Source organism: Pteropus alecto, unplaced genomic scaffold, assembly GCF_000325575.1.
Source record: "Pteropus alecto unplaced genomic scaffold, ASM32557v1 scaffold164, whole genome shotgun sequence".
In the NCBI taxonomy this organism is placed as follows: Eukaryota; Metazoa; Chordata; class Mammalia; order Chiroptera; family Pteropodidae; genus Pteropus; species Pteropus alecto.
The window spans coordinates 22,656,241-22,678,403 of NW_006439568.1; the positions used below are offsets into that span (position 1 = coordinate 22,656,241).

Genomic DNA, 22,163 nt, shown 5'->3' on the forward strand with positions numbered 1-22,163 from the left:
CAGACAGACAGACTTATAAAAATAAAAAACCTCCTGAGAATAAACCTTACAAACTCAGGCTGTGGATCATCCTGGAGCGGCAGCATGCTTTAAGCAGTCATTAGCTGAGAGATTACTACCAAAGAGAGCCCAAATGAAAAATTGTGGCTTCCTAAGAGATAAAGAGGGGAAAGCTGCCAACCTGGGAAAGAGAGAAATGCTTCAGTAGGACTTGCAGCAAGGCTACAGAGTTGTTCTATCACAAGTTCGGAAAGCAAGAGGCTGAGTGACCACCGGGCTACCCAGAAGGGCATATTTTCTGGGTTTCCGGGCAGGGATTTGAAGGAAGAAGAGGGTAAATCCCTCAGAAGAGAAACCAGACCTGACTCAATAGTAATATGCAGTATGACATTTCCTTATCCTGTTCACAAAGACATCATAAAAGACTTGGATAAAGTGTTAGTTGTGCATAGGCTTAACATGTTCTCTTGCTGATGTATGTTATATTTTTGGAAATATTTTTATTACAGAATTAATACATATTAATAGGTGAAAAATCGAATAAAGCAGCTCACCAAAAAATAATGGAGGGAAGGAGGGAAGAAAAAAAATTAAAATATTCCATAATTTGAACATGTAAGAAAAATCATTCGAAACACTTAAGGAATATCTACTATGTTTGAGAGTCTATGTTAGGAACTAGGAATGCCATGGTGAACTAAACAGACACAGTCTCACTCTCATTAAGCGTGTGCGCACGTGTGCGCACACACACACATACACATATACATATGCACACTATGTGTATATATATATATATATATGTGGCTTTAAAATTTTCAAAAAATGAAACAAAAAGCTCTTTAGTGGTGGAAGTTCAGACACCAGTGGAATAAATATATTTACATAAAAGTTTCCTCATAGCATGACTTGCAATAAGGAAACCTAGATACCATTTTTTATTCTATCAATTTAAGATACGTGATCTTAGAATCACTTCAACTATTTAAGTTCTAGTTTTCTCATATAAGTTTCAGAAGATAAGCATTAAAGGCAGCCCAAATCTCACTGGAAAAACAGAGTTTAGGCAGAGATTCTATTGTCTATTAAAAAAAAATTGAGAAATACAAAAAGAGGAGGAGAAGAAAGGGGAGAAGTGAGGAAGGAAGGAGAGAGAGAGAAAGATCACTGAGTAACACCATCTTATTGTAAGTCTTAAAGCAAAGATAATAATGTCTCTAGACTCTAACCTTCAAGTTATACCACAATGATCCATTGAGACGATTAACATTCTTTCACCCAACCTAATTTCCAAAATAAAACAAATAACAACAACAAAAGTTTGAACTTCCATTAACTTAAGTGTGTGTACACCCACAACCAACACTATTGCCACGAGAAAGAACAGCACAAAGTAGAATATGAGCTATGGCAACTTTCAGATAATATCATAAGATCTTGGAGGAGCATCAAGAATTTTTAAGTTGAAAGAGGCAGTCTTTTTGCTTACAGCTGTAACTCTTGCCCATGCTGGTATTGTTTCCCACATATTTTATACTCAGGACTAGGGTTTAACAAAAAGATCAAGTGAGTCTAAAATGATGTAACTGACTTTCATGTAGTAGCATGAAATTGCTGTCGATATTTTATGTTTGCCCTTCAAAGGCACCTTCGCACTGTTTCTCCTTCTGCAGGTAAGCCCTTACCTAACTTCGGTCTTTATAGTTACAAGAGTTCATAGAGAAACTAAAGATAAGCTAACCAGGAGACTGTGAAACAATGAATAAGAAATGAATAAGAAAACCTTGGTTAATCAAATTGCTACAAGAATTTGAATGGTCTCATACGTTTTGGAAAGCAAAAGAGGAAGGGGAAGAGAGGACGAGGAAGGAAGATGGAAAGGAACCTTACTCCTTTCATAAACTCAAAAATTTTATTCAGTGTCTATTTACTATATACCAGGATACTGTAGTAAGGGCTGGAAATGTGACACAATCCCTGTCCTCCAAGAGCTTACAATCTAGAGGGGAAATATAAACTTAATTAAACACAGAAGGTCTTCAAATAATGTCGAATTTTTAAACATTGCTTCGCTATAATGTTGATAAGGAAAAAGAACTGATTCCTGGACAGGACCACTGTGTGGTGTCTGCACATTATCCCTATGTCTGCATGGATTTTCTTCAGGTCCTCTGGGTTCCTCCATCATTTCAAAGACGTGCACATTTGGTGAACTAGTGTGTCTAAATTGTCCCTCTGAGTGTGGGTGTGTAAGTGCACCCTGCAATGAAAGGGCACCCCATCCACTGTGAGTCCTGCCTTTTGCCCTGAGCTACTGGGATGAAATCAGGCCACCTGAAACCCTGAACTGGAATAAATGGCTTGGGAAATAATTCTCTTACTTGTTTTTATTCATCTTAAGTGTATGTATGGTTCACATTTATTTCAATATTTAATACTGTAAGTGTTTCGGGTCCTCATTTAGAAGTATGGTGATGTTTTTGTGACCAGAAATATGCCAAAAGAACTTAACTCTTATTTACATCAATTAGCCTATGCCAAAATTGGTTCTGTCACTCATTGTTTCACTTAAAGTCCCAGTTTTCAAGAACCTATCACGACGTTAAGTGAGGACTTATTGTACATACGATTATTATCGTACAGTATGATGAATGCTATATTATTCAAATATTCCACAGAAAGACTGGCTAACTCAATTAAGCATTAACAAGAAAGTCTTCACAGAGGAGGTAACGACAGAGTTGGTTTGAGAAGGAATTCTTAAAAAAAGAAGAAATTGTAGGCAGAAAGAACATGAACAAAGGAACAGAGGCACAAAGTTTAGTGTCAGAAGTATACTGCACATCAAATAAAACTGGTATACTTGACGTAGGTCTAGAAAGGTAAGTTAAAGCTTAGTTGTGAGGGCCTTAAATATCATACTGAGAAACAAAGTTTATCCTTAAACTACTAAGATGATGGTGGAAATATCTAAGTAGGAAGTATAATAAAATTTGGGCTTTAGAAGAGAAAATTCTGATATCAACGCAGAGGATGTTTCATTGGAAGAGGGAGAAACTAAAATCGGAAGACTAATTAGGAGCTGTTTTGCTAACACCCTACATTCTTCTCATTTTATTTCATTGCTGATACAGAAGTTGTAAACTGACCTATTAGGACCCCAGTACATAATCTAAACTTTAACTTAAATAAATTCATGAAATGTGTTTATATGACCTACATTTGATCCTTTTTCTTTTAAGTGGAGAAAAATAAGTATTGATTCTTGACTAATGTATAGGAGTCCTGCACTACAAAGAAAAACTCCAGGCCTAAAAAATTCACTATTCTTTTGTCTGGTGATTTAATCTGGCACAAACAATTACAGTCATTTTTAAGAATACACTAAGTACATAATGTAAGTATTTATTGAATGTACTATTTAAGTTTCATTCCTTCAAATTTGTTTAAAATACTCAGGGAGAAAGAGAAAAATAGAGACTAATTAATGTAGGTTCCTACTTCTAAAGATATTTCTCTCATTGCCTAAGAAATGAAGTCACAGAACCCACACAAGTCAAATTCTTTTCCCAATATTATCCCACCGAAAATTAAACACAACTCTAGGGGAGCCTAAATGGACTTTGTGTTAACTTCTTAACTCAGTAGAAATAAGGATCAAAGATTAAAAATTAAGTTCTTTATTGCTGCTACATTTTGCACTCCTGATTACAGAACTAAGAATTGTGCTGGGTACACATACATATCTTACAAAACTGGAATAATGCTATACAACCTGAGTGATCTTCGAAAGACTACATTCCTCCAGCTCCCAAGAGTCACAGCCTTACTAATTCCATCTTACAAACCACAGGGTTAATACGTTCATGCCTTTTGTCTCCATTTACATCAGTCACCAAGAGAAGCCCAAAATTCCAAGGACAATCCTTATTACCCAGACCCTCATCACCAAAGAAATCTATACAATCCCCAACTGACCCCATCTCTCACTCCACAACAACACTGAAATCTCTTCCATTCTGCCCTCCAGAACTCATGCTACTTCATCAGCAAAATCTCCTACATCATCCTAAAACTTTTCTTTGAACTTAGTCTTCATCTTCTTATTCTAACAAATCTGAGAACACTTGTTTCAGTGGAGTCCTCTTGAGTAACTGTTTTCTCTCCCATACTCTTCATAGGATTAGGCCTAGAAGTGGGGTAAATGGCTTTCTTGGGCCTCATTGTCATTTCTAGTCTATTTTTGTACCTCTCCCCTAAAACAAATAAAAATAGCCTCACTTTGAATTTCATGTCATCCAATCACACATTCATTGCCCCTTCTTATTGGAAAAGTTCATCTGATCCTGAGGTCAGCACCCTTGCCCCTTCATTCTTTGGAAATTTTAGTTCCTGACTCCCTGTCATCCTCTATGTTAGAGACCATAATGCTCATTAAACAGTCCATTCGTTCTCCTATATTACCCAGCCTGCATCTGGACAAGCCCACGTAAATGAGTCTCAACAACAAAATATAACCTAAAGTGAAATGATGCTTCCAAGCTTTGGAGGCAAGTAAGAGCTGGCTGGCATTCTTTCTTCACTTATCTTTCTCTTTGTTTATCTACTGGATACATGCAGACCGTCCAGAGGATCAACAGTGGGAATAAATGAAAAACGCCATGCTTGGAGAACTGCTTGGAAAACTACCAAACTGTGAACACAACAATGGATTTCCCTCGAACAAGAAATGAATTCTATTGTGTAAAATCACTAAGATTTTGTGGTTGCTTTAAAAAGACATTGAACAACAATGACTAATAGGACCCATCAGAGGAATCAAACAGTTGATCATCTCTACTTTCTTAAAACATTTTCTTCACTCCCTTCTGGACACCCCTGTCCCTATGTTCCCCTCTTACTTCACTAGCAGCTCTGTGTTGCTTTTCTTGCTAGTTTTTCATTTTCCAGACCTTTAAATGTTGAAAGGTCCAAGGATTCCATTGTTGGGGCATTTCTCTACAAACACCCTTTTTTTAGATGATCTCACTCAATGTCATGGTTTAAGTATCCTCTACATGGTGACAATTCCTAAGGGATAGTCTGGATCTACCTTCTAAACTTCAGACTATTTATCCATCTGTCTACTCAACATCTCCATTTAATAGGAATTTCAAACTTAACATAGTCAAAGCAAATCCTTTTGAGTCTTCCCTCTCTGCCTCCATATCTTTCCTTTCATATTCAAGTCTTAGTAAATAGCAAATCCACCTTTCCAAATGCCCAGATTAAAAAAAAAAAAATGATCCCTCTGTCTCACAACATACTGTTAGATAACTGGCATAATTTTATTGGCTCTATCTCAAAATATACCTCAAATTTGACCTATGTCCTCTAGGGATATTATCCTGGTCCAAGTCACCATGATTACAGGTACACACTATATCAATAGCCACATGGCAACTGGCCTGTTTCTATACTTTTCTCCCTAGTCTACTTTCAACATAGCACCCAGAGTGACAGATATCCTCCAAAAGAAAAGCCGTATTATTCCTCTAATTATAATCCTTCTGTGGCATCCAATCTTACTCACTTCAACTAGTCAAAATTCCTACAATGGCTTTTAAGTCCTTAGAGGACGTGGCTTCTCAATTGTCTTTTTGACTCCCCCTTCTACCCCTCTTCTCACTGCTCTCTGCTCCAACCAGGTTGCCCTCCTTCCTATTCCTGGAAGGCAATAATACTGGCAAAAATACTGGGTTGAAGAATATCATGTCCACATCACCTTGCTTCAATCCCCCATTTCCTCAAGTCTGTAGGAGATGTCACAAGCACTTAGAGAATTTCAGCATAGCAGAAATAAAGGCAGACAGATGTTGATTTGTGAATCTTATTATATTACTATTATTTCATTCAATTGGTGTGGCCCGGAAAACACTCAAAAATGAGATAAAGGAAAATGCTGACCTCTTCCAAGATTTATGGGCTATGGAAAAGTTGCTTAGTTCGATTTAATAAGCCTTTACTGAGTACTTACTTATGCTAGGACCTAGAGAAACAAAGATATATAAGACGGGTTATGCCTTTGAGTAGTTTACATTTGAATGAGGTAAATGGATGGGTAACTTACTAAATCGATAGGTGGCACAGACCTATTTTAGAAAATTTTTATCATAATGTAGGAAGTGTAATAACTATAGAAGCACTATCTTATAATAACTTTTCAATCTTTTCTCAACCACATATGATTAGCTATGGAAAAGAAACTATCATTCATAATCCTAATGAATTTTGGTGTCACCAGAAAGAAAATTAAAAATACCTCTCGTAAAGGGTAAAAAAAGAGTCGATTTTCAAGTGCAAAAATAACTTAAACATGTGCTTCTTTCTCCAAATCTATGACAACCAACCTGCTGGAAATCTTCATCACTGTAAAGGAGGGTAACCAACATTTCTGCAAAGGTTCTTTCTCCTCCAAATATAACCTACAGACTACTCTCAACCATAGACTACTATTCAAGAATGAATGGCATCTATGAAAACCAGTTTCCTATCTGATGTTCAAAGCCCTGTGTAAGCTGGTCTTGCCTCTCTGAATCTATTCAACTTTATTTTCCACTACTTCCACTAAAGAATCTCCACTCCGATTCACCACCTTTCCCCTGCTGTTCACCCAAGTAAAGTGCTCCCTTTTGACTCCTGCAATTCTTACCTACCTCAAGTTATACCTCTCCAATGAAAACTTTTCCATTTTCTAAAATCTATAGTAATGGTTCTTTCCCCTAAATTTTCCTCAGTTCTACAAAGCCTACTGCATTGCACATGACTTTTTTCTCTCTAGCTAGAACCTAAAGTTCATCAGAACAGAAGCCATGCCATATACTACTTTGAATTTCCCAAAGCACTTAGCACAGAGTTAAGAATACTGTAAGAACTCATGGTTGTATTTATTATCTGACCAAAGATAAAATTTTACCTCAATATCCTGGTTGTACCTGAACTACTATCATATTTCAACATGTAAAAAAATACCAAACTTCTGATGTAGTTACCCTGAAAGATTATATGCAACAATTTGAAATGTACCCAAAACTGCTGACTTCTCCTAGATATTTGATAAATATCCCTGGGAAACCGGGGAACAGATATGAAAAGATATAGATCATCAATTTAAATCAATTAAAGGACAGGGGGCAAAAAAAGGTTAAGGAATTTGACCATTAAACCCCTAATAAATAAAAATAATGAGAGAAAAGTTTTATTCATTCATTAAACAATTATTTACTACATACTTACTCAATGCCAGAAATAGCTGTTAGATTCTGGGAACACAAAAGTAAGCAAGTCAGATATGGTTCTTAACATTAATTCTAGATGACAAAAGGAATGGAAACTATGATGAGTGACAGGAAGACAGAATAGTGTTAAGGTAAGGAATTTGGGAGGAGTGACACAGACCTACTTTAAAAAGACTGAATAGGGAAGGTTTGTATACTGAAAGGGTAACCTTTAAACTAAGACTTGGAGTAAGAAAAGTGCACAGCTATGAAAAGAGCAATGGAAACAGTATAAACAACATATGCAAAACATCTCAGGCAAGAAAAAGTATAGAGTGTTTGAAGAAATGAAAGAGGATGAGCGTAAAGAAAAAATGACAAAAGATGTAATGGAAGAACCTGACGAAGACTAGATTAGGTCAAACTACGCGGACCATGGTAGGGAGTTTGGATTTTATCTTGAGTGCAATAAAAAGAAAAAGTCAATAAAGCTTTTTAAACAGGGAATAAAATGATCCAATTTAGATTTTTAATAAGATGACTTTCTGTCATCTGGAAAGTGAATTAGGATAACTGAGATCAGATGATGAGATAATTTGGAATCAACACCAGTGAGACTAGTTAAGATATCCTTACATTATTCTGTATAAAAAATTACTGGCTGACTAGGGATGTTGCATACAAACAGATTGAGGGAAAAGATTCAAGATGTAACAGGCAGAGTGGACAGGAACAGGAGAAACTCAAGATAAATCCTCAGTTTCAGCCTTGAACTACATGGTCAATGGTAGAGGGAAGAGGTACAGAGTTGCAGAGATTTGACACATTAGGTTGAGAAGTATGTAAGATACCTAAACAGGGATGTCTAGGCAATTGAATATGAGACACCTTTTAACAAAAAGAAAAAATAAGACCAGCATAACAAACAAGTCAGTTAAGACAAATGTGAAATAGAAAGATCATCAGGGTAAAATAAATATTATTATATAGGCATGAATGGAAACAATAGGTTTTAAGGCAACTTTAAGACAATTAAGATGGGAGAAAACAAAAACTAAAATTACACTGCAGGGTCAGAAGGCAGTAGATGAAATAAGCTTCACCATGCTTGAAGTCTATACCTTTCCTTTTAAAATGCAAACATATAAAAAATGTGATCCTTACTTTCTATCTGAATTCTGTTTTATCATTTTATAGAATTTTCACATATCTTACTTTATTTAAGTCTTACAAGAAGACTTAAATCTGTGAGATATTGTTGGGTACACTTATTACCATTTTATAAATGAAGAAAATGCAGCTGTCTGAAGTTAGCTTGAAATGGGAATAGAGTTAAAACCTAGGTTTTTCGGTCCCCAGTCTACTGTTTTACCATATCTTTCTAATTCTTGACCTATTTTTACACTGATCATTATTTTTAGAAGCTTTATTAGACAATATAAACTTAAATAACTTTAAGAAAAAGTGACTTTTACAAAGTAATACTATTTTTAAATTTCTGGACTTTAGACAATATATAAAGCTTTAAACAACTTACCATAGAAACTGCAATGATGCCTAAGACTTTTCATCAAAATACAAACTACATTCGATACTATCACTCCTGAAAGCCCCTTGGGAAATAATGGCTTTTGGATTCTGCAAGTCAGCGTGACATGGCATGCAAAATTGCATCTCATGCTGAGCCAACTAGGAAAATATATGTCATCACTCTGTGACATTCAGAATTTCATCTGGAAACTATAATCTTGTTCTAACTGCTACAAAGAGGAGGCAAAAGAGACTTCATACAAAACAATTTGGTTGAATTTTTGCTGAATTCTTGCCAGTTCGTGTAAAAACTAGACTAACTTATTTATTTCCAAAGAACTCTATAATATTCTAAAAACTTTTAATGTATTTATCAACACAGTGTATTCTCAAAATATTTTAAATTTAACTGACAGTTTAAATCATATGTTAACATAACTCAAATTAATGAATCTCTAGAAAAAATTCTTTACAATGAAATTAAGTCACAAAATAAATAAATGTGCAAAGCAACACTGTACTATTCAAAACTGTATACAACAAAAGCACCTCCTAATTTCTTCCCCCCAATTAAGTAAACTCTAGGTTAAGAAACACACAAAAACCTGTTAAAAAGTGTGCAATTTGCCTTATGAATTTCTCTTCTAGATTTTTTTTCCTCCGCCCCCTAGTTCATGTGTGCAATTCTCTCATAAACCATTTATCTTATTCCTATCAAAACAGAAGTGTGTGAATGTGATTTACTCTAAGTATTATATAATCAACATTTTATACTTCAAACCTGCTATGACTAATTGTGAATGGAAAAAATTAGTAGACACAAACTGGAATATTGAATGCCTCTCAAAAATGATTCCCAGGAGTCAGGTTTCTGCTATCCCTATATTTTCTGGTATTACATCTCATGCCCCTGAACACAGACGTGGATACATGACCCAATCTGGGCTGCCACTCAGGCAATCATAGTACCTAACTTCCTTGGCCACAATGATTATCCAAGATGTGTGCACATGATCCAAAACAGGCCAAACAAAATCCTCCTCAGGTATGTTTTCAACAGATAATAGATCTGATCTGTTTCTGTTTGACCAAAAAGAGCTAAGAATGAGTCTAGATGTGCCACAGCTATGTACACTGCTAAATCAAGAAACCTATGTTCTGTCAGAGAAAGTTAAGCCAACACAATCAGACAGAGTCCTGATGGTGTACAATCTGGTTCTAAGTCATTCCAAAGAAACGACATCTTTGCCTTTGGTTATGGGAATCAATAAATATCTCTGCCCTTTTTTTTTTTTTATTAACTTAAAATCATTTGAATACAGTTCCTGTCTTTTACAATCGAAGTCATTTCTAATTTAGAAATATGTCTTCCCTATTAAAGGAGTCACCTATTAATTAAGGGAAAACTAGGCAATATGTTAGTAGTTGCAGTTACTCAGCCCACTCATCACCTAGCCTGTATAGGCTCCAAAAATGCCCTAAAATGTGTTAAGCATATTGTGGGGCTTACCTCTTCATTTCCCAGGCTTACTTCCTCAAGAATCATTCAGCCTTACTGCCCATTTAGCTTGCCTGGCTCACACTCCCGTTACCATAGTAACTGATCATTATCTAGATGCATCCCTGCCTAAGGCTACGTATTTGGAGATGCTATTGATTTCTTTACTCTTCTAATCTTTTCTCTGTCCAGAACATTTCTTGAACTACATTAGCCAATACTTTTCTCAGACTAGTTAACCCTAAAATTTCCAAATAATAATACCCAATACAGCAGTCCGTCCTCCAAAAATGTGGTACACAAAACTACGAGACCATCCATTAAACTGTTGGAGAAAAATATGAGACTATCTATTCGTATTTACTTTAATTTAAAAATGAGAAAGATGTCTAATATTTAATAAAGTAGAATGACATTGAACCCCCTGTCAGAAGGTCACAGATAATACTATGCTAAGTACACTAAAGAAAGAGTAACATTTAATAATAAGGAATTGGCAAGGGCCATTCATTCTTTCGTTTTCATTTAATTGTGGCACACTACTATACACACACACACACACACACACACAGTATATACACACACATATATATATACACACACACAGTTAATCAAATTTTATTATATACTTTTAATTAAACTAATCCTCACAATTTGGATACACACTTTTAAAAGATTCTTGCAAAACACACATATCCAAACATATAGATTAAAGATATCACTAATTTATTTAAAAGAAAAGGCAATACCTTTACATTAATTTGGAACAATATCTTATTGATACAAGGAAGATGGAAATTTGCTAGCCTGAGGTCAACAAAGACCTTGCAAAATGGATGGAACTGAAAAAATAAGTGCCCTGAGTGCTTCAATGATGCCATTTTCCTTCCTAAACCTATGTATATCAGTGAGGTGACTTTTTAATTATGTCAGTCAATAAAATCAACTACTGAAATAAATAATTAAGAACTAAACCTTTAAGTTGTTATTGTAACAAAGTACTTAACCTTATTTTAAATACTGAACATAACATTACTCTCATAAAAATACTAATGTATTATTAAAATTCTACCATAAGATTTAAATATTAATAAAATTGAAATTATCTGACATGCTTTATAATATATCAATATAGTGACATACAAATTTAATGCATAAATCAATAAATGATATATTCTGGTGCTGGTGAAGTTGGAAAGCCACATACAAAAGAATGAAACTAGACTGCTGTCACCATATACCAAAATTAGCTCAAAATGGATCAAAGGCCTAAATATAAGATCTGAAACAATAAATTGCATAGAAGAAAACATAGGCACTAAACTCATGGACCTTGGACTTAGGAAGGATTTTATGAATTTGACCTCAAAGGCAAGGGAAGTAAAAGCAAAAATAAATGAATGGGACTATATCAAACTAAAAAGCTTCTGCACAGCAAAAGAAATCACCAACAAAACAAAGAGGCAACCATCTAAATGGGAGAAGATATTTGCAAAAAATGTCTCCACTAGTGGACTGATATCCAAAATATATAAAAAACTCATACAACTCAACAACAATAACAGAAAAAGCAATCAAAAAATGGGCAGAAGACGTGAATAGACATTTCTCCCAAGAAGACATACAAATGGTCAACAGACATGTGAAAAGATCCTCAACTTAATTAGCTATTAAGGAAATGTAAATCAAAACCACAATGAGATACCACCTCACATCTCTAAAAATGGTTATTATCAACAAGGCAAGTAACAATAAATGTTGGAGAGGTCGTAGGGAAAAGGAACCCTCATACATTGCTGGTGGGAATGTAAATTGGTACAACCACTATGGAAAACAGTATGAAGGTTCCTCAAAAAATTAAGAACAGAATTATTCTTAAGAAAATTAAGAAAAAAATAAGAATAGAACATATGACCCAGCAATCCCTATTCTTGGCATCTACCCCCAAAATTTGAAACATTTATCCGTAAAGATACATGCACTCTGATGTTCACTATAGCATTATTCACAGTGGCCAAGATATGGAAACTATCAAAGCATGCTTCGATAGATGACTGGATAAAGATGTGGTACATATATACTGTGGAATACTACTCAGTCATAAGAAAAGATGAAATACTGCCATTTGTGACAACATGGATACGCCTTGAGATAATCATATTAAGCAACATAGATTTAATCAGAAAAAGTTGAGAATCATATGATTTCACTCATATGTGGGATATAAAACTGGAAGCAATAAATGAACAAGACAAACAGAGATTCATGGAAATGGACAACAATGGTTATCAGAGGAGGTGGGGTGGTAGATAAGGGTAAAGGGGGCCAAATGTATGGTGACGAAAGGAAATTTAACTTTGGGTAGTGAACACACAATGTAATATACAGATGATGTATTATTGAATTGTACACTTGAAACCTGTATAATTTTATTAACCAGTGTCACCCAATAAACTTAATTTTTAAAAAAAGGGGAAAAAAACCTGAGGATATAGTGTAATGTCATGTCTTATTTTCTTAAAAGGAACATATTCCCTATGTGAAAAACAGGGTCTTACCTTGAAAAAAAATATACATTCCTAATCTCTTACATTCTCTGAAACAGTGCAAGAGAAACAATATTTACTTTGCATAAATATTTGTTTGCAAAGAGAAAAGGAACTAGACTGACCTATAATAGTACATTTTTTTATCTTATTTCTGTATGAGAGGAAGAGGCGATTTTTTTTGACTATTAAAACCTACATCTTTTTCTAAGATCTTATATTCTGCTTCATGTGTGATCTCACTGTACAAATTACCTCTAACATTACTGCATCTCCAATTTGCTGTAGACATACCCAAGTGTCTGAATAGTCAGATTTCTTGAAAGAGTGGTATACATACGCTATCTCTATGTGCTCAATTCTCATTCATTCCCTACAACTAAAGCTCCTCTGGCCAAAAGACTATTGCTAATTAAAGTTTTTCAATCTCATTGTTCTTAATGACTGTAAGACCTCTATGCAGCCAAATATAATCTAGCTTCTAGCCAAGAATATATAAGCAAAGTTGAGTATGCAACTACTGTATAGTTTTTAAAAGAGAAAAGTTTCCTTTCTTCACCATTTCTGCTCACCGAAGTACAGATATTATAAACTGCTGGAGCATCCATTGTGAACCATAAGGCAGCCTAGCAAGAGAGGTCACCAACAGGGTCATAAGAAAGTACCTTATCTTGGAGAGCTGTAACAGACTGAGATACCCATCCAAGCTTTCATGTGAGAGATTTAAAAAACTCGATCCTGTTTAAACCATGGTTACTGAGGGTTTTCTGGTATTTTTCAGCCAAACTTAACTCAATCTTAAATATTATAGCTACATTATTGAACTCTTGCTTAATTTTAAAGTACTATATTTTGAAATGATATCATAAAGAATATAATTAGAAATATTCTACCTAATAATCCGAGTTTATTATCAAAAGAAAGATTCTTTTAAAAAACAGAAGTCTGAAATCTTTTACTATCTATAATACGAAATGCTTTTTAAATTTAAGGGTTTTTCATATCTAATTATCTGATAACTATCAGACAGAATTTCCATAGCTTGACAAAAATTTAAACATCTGAAACATCATAAATTTTTTTGCGAAAATACTCATATTAATACTTGTATTACATGGAATAAATACCAAGATACTCGTGTTGTCATTTGCTTCAGTATTACAATTATTACCTTGACTTTTTCTATTAAATAACAGGTTCAAATACCATTGTTTGCATTGTTTGGAAATTTTTAAATGTAGAAAAATTTTAATCTATGCATATAAGACTGCAGATGTTTCCATTAGTGACAGAAATTATTTACAGTAATAAAATCATATAACAGTGGAAATATTTCTAAGCATCCATTATCAGAGTATTCTCTGTATAACATGAATTTATAAAAAGCAATTACTTTCTCAGTCATTCTTAAAATATAATCTTTACCTTGACGAGAAATAAAGAATGTAGGGGCTTTTTAGTACCTGCTGTGTACCTATGTATATATATTGTTGACAGCCACATGTCATTATAAAAAAGGTCAACAAATTTTAAATAGTTGTCCTATATAAGAAAAGTACATAACTTATATTTGACAAATCTTTACAGTATTTTGCCACAAGACAATGGGCAAATTTTTCTACAATACAAAAGATTTTTTTTGGTCCTTCTTGATCTCATTACTAAATGTTGAAAGATTGTTCATTTAAGATCTATTTTTAAAGCTTATTACATATGTACAGAAGAGTGCATAATACATATGCATAATTTTTAAATAATTATAAAGCCAACTCCTATCCAACAATACCACGATCTAAAATGGCAATACCCAAGAAATTACCCCATATGTTCTATGCCAAACAAATCTTCCTTCCTCCCTACATGGAGCCATGGTCCTGACATTTCTGTGATTATTACTCCACTTTATTAAAACTATTTTAAAAAATTTTTCAATCACAGTTGATACACTGTATCATATTTTCAGATGTACAACACAGTGATTAGACATTTATGTAACTTATGAAGTAATCATCCCGAAAAATCCCATACCCATCTGACACCATATTTATTACAATACTATTGTGTATATTCTCCTATATACCATATTTTACATCCCCATGTCTATTTTGTAACTACCTATTTGTACTTCTTAATCCAAACCTTCTCTACCCCTCCCATCTGGCAATCATCAAATACCCTCTGTATCTATGACCTTGTTTCTGTTTTGTATGTTTGTTTATCCTGTTCTCTAGATTCCACATATAAGTGAAATCATAAAACATTTGTCTTTCTCTGACTTACTCAATACAATACCACCTAGGTCCATCCCTGTTGCTGAAAATGGCAAGATTCCATTATTTTTGATGGCTGAGTAATATTACATATACACCTGTATAATATACAATTGTATATTTACATATTTTATATCATTATAATTATTATACATGTTGTACTTATATTATACATATGTATAATGCGTGCACGTGCACACACATGCGCATGCACGCGCGCGCGCACACACACACACACACACACACAATCTCTTTTTTATCCACTCTTTCGATGGACACCCAGGTTGCTTCCATATCTTGGCTACTGTAAATAATGCTGCAGTGCACCTATGGACAGGTGCTCATGTCCCTTAGAAGCAGTGTTTTGGATATCTTCAGATAAATACTCAGAAGTGAGATTACCAGGTCCTTCTTTATCTCTTGTTCTAGTCTTTGATTTAAAGTCAATTTTGTATGGTATAAGTAATGTGCCCCTGATTTTTTTTCATTTCTATTTTAATGAAATATCTTTTTCCTTCTGTTTACTTTCAGTCAATCTGAAGTGAGCCTCCTGCAGGCAGCATACGTAAGGGTTTTGTTTTATCTATTCAGTCACCCTATGTCTTTTGACTGGAGCATTTAATCCATAACCATTTAAAGTGATTATTGACAGGTATATAGTTATTGCCATTTTATTATTCATATTTTTAATCTTTTTTCTTTGTCATCTTCTTAAGAAGTCCCTTTAACATTTCTGGTAATACTGGTTTGGTGGTGATGAACTCCTTTAGCTTTTTCTCATCTGGGATGCTCTACATCTCTCTTCAATTCTAAATGATAGCTTTGCTAGGTAATCTTGGTTGTAAGTCCTTTTCATCACTTAAAATATTTTGTTCCAATCCCTTTTGGCCTGCAAAATTTCTTTTGAGAAATCAAATGACAGCCTTATGGGAGCTCCCTTGTTGGTAACTAACTGCTTTTCTCTTGCAGCTTTTAAGATTCTCTCTTGTCTTTAACCTTTAGCATTTTAATTATAATGTGTCTTAGTGTGGGCCTCTTTAGATTTATTTTATTTGAAACTGTTTGTGTTTCCTGGGCCTGTAGGTCTATTTCCTTTACCAAGTTAGAAAAGTTTCCCATCACTATTTCTTCCAATAGGTTTTCAATTCCTTGCCTTCTCTCTTCTCCTTCTGGTACCCCATGATACAAATGTTGGTACACTTGAAGTTGTCCCAGAGGCCCCTTAAACTACCCTCAATTTTTGGATTTTTTTCTTGTTGCTGTTCTGATTGGGTGTTTTCTGTTACCTTGTATTCCAAATCACTGATTCAGTCCTCTGCTTTATGTAATCCATTGTGATACCCACTAATGTATTCTTTATTTCAGTTACCATATTCTTCACATCTAACAGGTTCTTTTTTATGTTTTCTCTCTCCATTTTTATGTATCCTATCTCCTGTTGACGGTGTCACTGAGATCACTGAGAAGTCTTATAACCAGTGTTTTGAATTCTGCATCTAGTAGATTCCTTCACTTCATTATGGTTAGTTCTTTTTCTGGAGCTTTGTTCTGCTCTTTCACTTGGGACATGTTTCTTTGTCTCCTCATTTTCACTGTTTCCCTGTGTTTGTTTTTATGTACTAGGTAAAGCTCTTAATATCTCCAGAGTTAGTAGACTGGACTTCTGTAGTAAGTTTACTGTAGGGCCCAGCAGCACAATCATCCTAGTCATCTGGGCCAGGTGCTCCAAGTAAGTCCCTTGTGTGGCTTCTGTACGCCCTTCTGTTATAGTTGAGAACCGAAATATAAAAGCAAATATTGACTGACGTAAAAAGAGATCGACAACAATAGAGTGATAGTAGGAAACTTTCACACTCCATAGACACCAATGGCTAAATCTTCCTTCCAGACAGAAAAACAACAAAAAACCAGTGGCCTTAAATGGCACACTAAATCAGATGAATTGATATTTTTAGAGAATTTCACCCCAAAGCAGCAAAATATGCATACTTTTCAAGTGAACTTGAAAATTTTTCCAGATAGACATGTTAGGCCACAAAACAAATCTCAATAAATTTAAGAAGACTGAAATTATATCAAGTCTCCTCTGTGACCACAAGATATGAAACTAGAAATCAATTACAAGAAAAAAAAACTAAAACACACACAAACATAAGTAAACTAAATAACATGCTACTAAACAATGACCAGGTTAACAATGAGAACAAAAAAAAAAATCAAAAGATACCCTGAGACAAATAAAAATGAAAACACAATTATCCAAAACCTATGGGACACAGCAAAAACAGGCCTAAACAAAATCCATAACAGGAAACAAGAAAAAGCTGAAATAAACAATCTAACCTTACACTTAAAGGAACTAAAAAAAAGAACAGAAAAAAAAGAAAAAAACCCAAAGCGAGTAGAAGAAAGGCAATAATAAATATCAAAGGAAATAAACTAAATACAGTCTAAAATATATATATAGAAGATCAATGAAATGAAGAACTGGATCTTTGGAAAGATAAACAAAATTGATAAACTTTTAACCAGACTCATCAAGAAAAAAACAAGACCCAAATAAATTAAGTCAGACATAAAAGAGAAATAAAAATTGACACCAAAGAAATGCAAAAAAATTATAAGAAAATAATATAAACAATTATATGCCAACAAGTTGAACAATCTGGAAGAAATGGATAAATTCCTAGAAACAAACAATCTTCCAAGACTGAATCAAGAAGAAACAGAAACTCTGGCCTGATCAATTATTACTAACAAAATGAATCAGTAATCAAAAAACTCCAAACAAAAGTTCTGCGCCAAATGACTGCAAAGACGAATTTTACCAAACTTTCAAAGAAGAATTAACACCCACACTTCTAAAACTATCTTAAAAAATTCAAGAGGACGTAAAGTTCCCAAGCTCACTTTATGAGGCCACCATTACCTTGATTCCAAAACCAAAGACTTTACAAAAAAATTAAATTATAGGCCAATATCCCAAATGAACATAGATGCAAAAATCCTCAAAAAAATATTAGCAAATCAAATTCAGCAATACATTAAAAAGATCATACACTATGATCAAGAGAGATTTATTCCTCGAATGCCAGTTTGTTTCAATATCTGCAAATCAATTAATGTGATAAACTTCATAAAGAATATGAAGGATGAAAATCATATGATCCTATTAATAGATGCAGAAAAAAGCATTTAAAAAACCCAGCAACCATTTATAATTAAAAACTCTCTGCAAAGTGAGAACAAAGGGAACATACTTCAATATAATAAATGCCATTTACACCAAACACAAGCTAATATCATACTCAACAGGGAAAAGCTAAGTGTTTTCCTTACAAGTAGGAACAAGACAAGAATGTCTACTTTCGCCACTTTTATTCAACATAATATTAAAAATCCTAGCCAGAGCAATCGGACAAGAAAAAGCATCCAGATTGGAAAGGAAGAAGTAAAATTCATTATTTGCAGATAACATGATATTATATAGACAGAAACCTAAAGATTCCACCAAAAAACTATTAGAACTGATAAAGGAATTCAAAAAAGTAGCAGGACAAAATTAACATTCAGAAATCGGTTGTGTTTCTATACACTAATGACAAACTATCAAAAAAGACAGGGAAATTAAGAAAATCCCATTTACTATTGTGTCAAAAAACAAACTAAAATAAACCTAGGATGAATTTATCCAAGGAGGTTAAAGACCTGTTCTTGGAAAATTATATGTCACAAAGAAAGAAAATGAAGATATAAATAAATGGAAACATATAAAGTAATCATACATAGAAAGAATTAACATTGTTAAAATATCCATACTATCCAAAGCAATCTACAGATTCAATTCAACCTCTATCAAAATACTAATGGCATTTTTCACATAATTAGTACCAATAATCCTAAAATTTATATGGAAACTTAAAAGATCCCAAATAGCCATGGCAATCTTGAGAAAGAAGAACGAAGTTGAATATATCACACTTCTTGATATTAAACTATGCTATAAGGCTACAGTAATCAAAACTGCATGACACTGGCATAAAAACAGATAGACAGATCAATGGAACAGAATAGCGAGCCCAGATATAAACCCATGCCTATATGGTCATTTAATCTATGACAAAAAAAGATAAATATATAAAATGGGAAAAAGACAGTCTACTCAATAAATGGTGTTGGGGAAAGCTGGACAGTTACTTGCAAAAAAATGAAACTGGACCACCTTCTTACATCATATACAAGAATAAACTCAAAATGATTAAGGATCCAAAACCATAAAACTCTTAGAAGAAAACAAAGAGCAAAGACATTGCTCTTAGTAATTTTTTTCCTATCTCCTCGTGCACGGGAAACAAAAGAAAAAATAAACAAATGGGATTAAATCAAATTTTAAGTTTTGCACAGCAAAGAAAGTCATCCTCAGAACAAAAAGTCAACCTACTGATTGGAAGAAGATATTTGCCAATGATACATCTGATAAGGAGGTTAATATCCACAATTTACAAAGAATTCATGCAACTCAACACCGAGAAAAAAAACACTACAAATTTAAATTAAAAAAAAAAAAAAAAAAGGCAGAGGACTTAAATAGACACTTCTCCAAGAAAGACCTACAAATAGCCAAGAGACATATGAAGAGGTGCTCAATGGTTCTAATCATCAGAGAAATACAATTTAAAACCACGATGAGATATCACCTCACTGTAAGAATGGCTAATACCAATAAATTAACAAACAAGTGTTGGCAAGGATGTGGAGAAAGAAGAACCCTCACGAACTGTTGGTGGGATTGCAAATTGGTACCACCAGTACTATAAAGTTTGGAGGGTCCTCAGAAAATTAAAAATAGAACTACCTTATGACCCAGGAATTCCACCTCTGGGTATTTATTTCAAGAAATCCAAAACATTAATGTGAAAAGATGTATGCACCCCTGAATATACTGCAGCATTATTTACAACAGCCAAGATATGGAAGCAGCTCGGGTGTCCATCAATAGACAAACAAATAAAAAAGAACTTGTACATATGTATAATGGAATAATATTCGGCCATAAAAAAGAATGAAGTCTTACCCTTTCCAACAACACAAATGGACCTAGAAGATGAAATAAGTCAGACAGAGAAAGGCAAATACCATATGATCTTATTTATATGTGGAATCTAAAGAACAAAATAAATGAACAAACAAAACAGAAACAGACTCATAGATACAGAAAACAAACTGCTGGTTGCCAGATGGGATAGAGGTTTGGGGGCTGAGTGAAAAAGAGGAAGGGACTGAAAAGTACAAATTGGTAGTTACAAAATAGTCATGGGGATGTTAAGTACAGCCTAGGGAATGTAGTTAATAATGTTGCAATAACTATGTACAGTGCAAGGTGTGTACTAGACTAATTGGGGGGATCACTTTGTAAATTATATGAATGTCTAACCCTATGCTGTACACTTGAAACTAATATAAAATAATACTGAATATCAACTGTAATTAAAAATAAGAGCATTCAATGAATAAAAAAAGGCCTATTATTTTAACTGTATACTTACAGTGCTTTAGACTTGAAAAGGAATGTATAAACATGTAAAATGATAATAGACAGTATTTTTTAATGAGCTGTCATTTATGGAGTATCTTTTATTCTTTACAGTTTTCATCTCCATTACAGACATTTTTGTCAAGAGCCCCTAATTAATGTTTACAATGTTTCTAAAACATAGGGTAAACAGATCTTTTAGGGGTTTTCTTGTTTTGAAGGGATAAACAGAGTCTCTAGAAGGTTATTTATAATTTTGTAATAATATATTATCTTCATGTGAAACATGATTTTATTATGGCTTGGCCGATCCTTTGTGCCTGTATCACCAAAATAGTGCTGTTCTGCTGTCAACACATTTCCAGCCATCAAGCACATGTTCCCACTGCAGCCAGCTACTTAGCACTGATGAATTGAGACTAGAAGAGAAAGATGTCTGCTTCTTGTTGAATAATTAAAATCAAAATCAAGGCCAGTGAATTATCAGCAAGCCTTGGTTATCATGTGCCAAAAGTACTACATAAGTTGTTGGGGATGAACTTAAGAGCAATACTGGACCTTAGTTTGAGAATATAAAAATAAAAAATTATTTTAAGAAAAATTCAGTCATAAATTAACACTAATATTTCTCCACTGTAAAATTTAGTTAAAGGTTCAAATGGTAAAAGTAAAACAAAAACAACAAAAAAGATGTGTAAAAGGCTATGAATACCTTACCAAATTCATTACATTTTAAGATGCAGTGTAAATAATAAAAGCCATGAAAACTACATTTAGAAGTAGGCAAAAATTCAAAGGGCTTATAAAACATTTTAAATTAAAACCAAAACAGAAACTGTATACTCTAATTAAAAATAAAACAGAAAATTTTGAAACTCAATTTTAATTAAGAATATGGCTGGCACACAGCATTCTCAAGAAAAGAAAGAGCACTACCATCAAGGTTTCCAGAAAAATAAAAATGGTGATTGTTCAAGGGGGAAGACACATAAGTTGTAAAGAATAAATGTTATACCCAAGAAAATAATACTAAGTTTTCCACTAAACCGCAAATGTTATTTTGAACATCCTTACATACACAATCATAGTTCAAATTCCTTAAGGGCAGGGATCATGTCTTATTAATATTTCTACCCTCGATATCACTTACAACAGTCTTTTCATTACAGATATTCAATAAGTGTTTTTTGACTTATTTAAAATATAAAACTTTTTTCAATATGGTTAGTAATGAGTTATGTAAAATAAAGCTGAACATCTAAAGAAAAATATAAAATCATCTGAAGATAGGTGGCCCATCATCATAAACATAAGTTAAAGAGAAAAAACATCACTTAAAATGAAATCATAAAGTGCTTTTTTTATTACATAAAAAGAAATAAAAGAAATAATTTTATAGAAGAAAATTTACGGTTTATATTTGCATGGATGATGTATCTGAGAAAGTGAGAGAAGGGCGAGGAAAGAAGATTGGGATGTACTGTCATTTGCAAGAATTCACTTTAAGAAGGAACATACTATTGAGAGACA

At 33.7% G+C, this 22,163-nt stretch overlaps 1 protein-coding gene across 1 annotated transcript in view; it reads right to left on the reverse strand.

The window, feature by feature from the left end:
* VPS13B (vacuolar protein sorting 13 homolog B) overlaps positions 1-22,163 on the reverse strand; it is a gene marked incomplete at its 3' end in the record, with an annotated part of 647,903 nt that overhangs the window by 354,788 nt on the left and 270,952 nt on the right. The gene's annotated exons all lie outside the window — the stretch shown is intronic.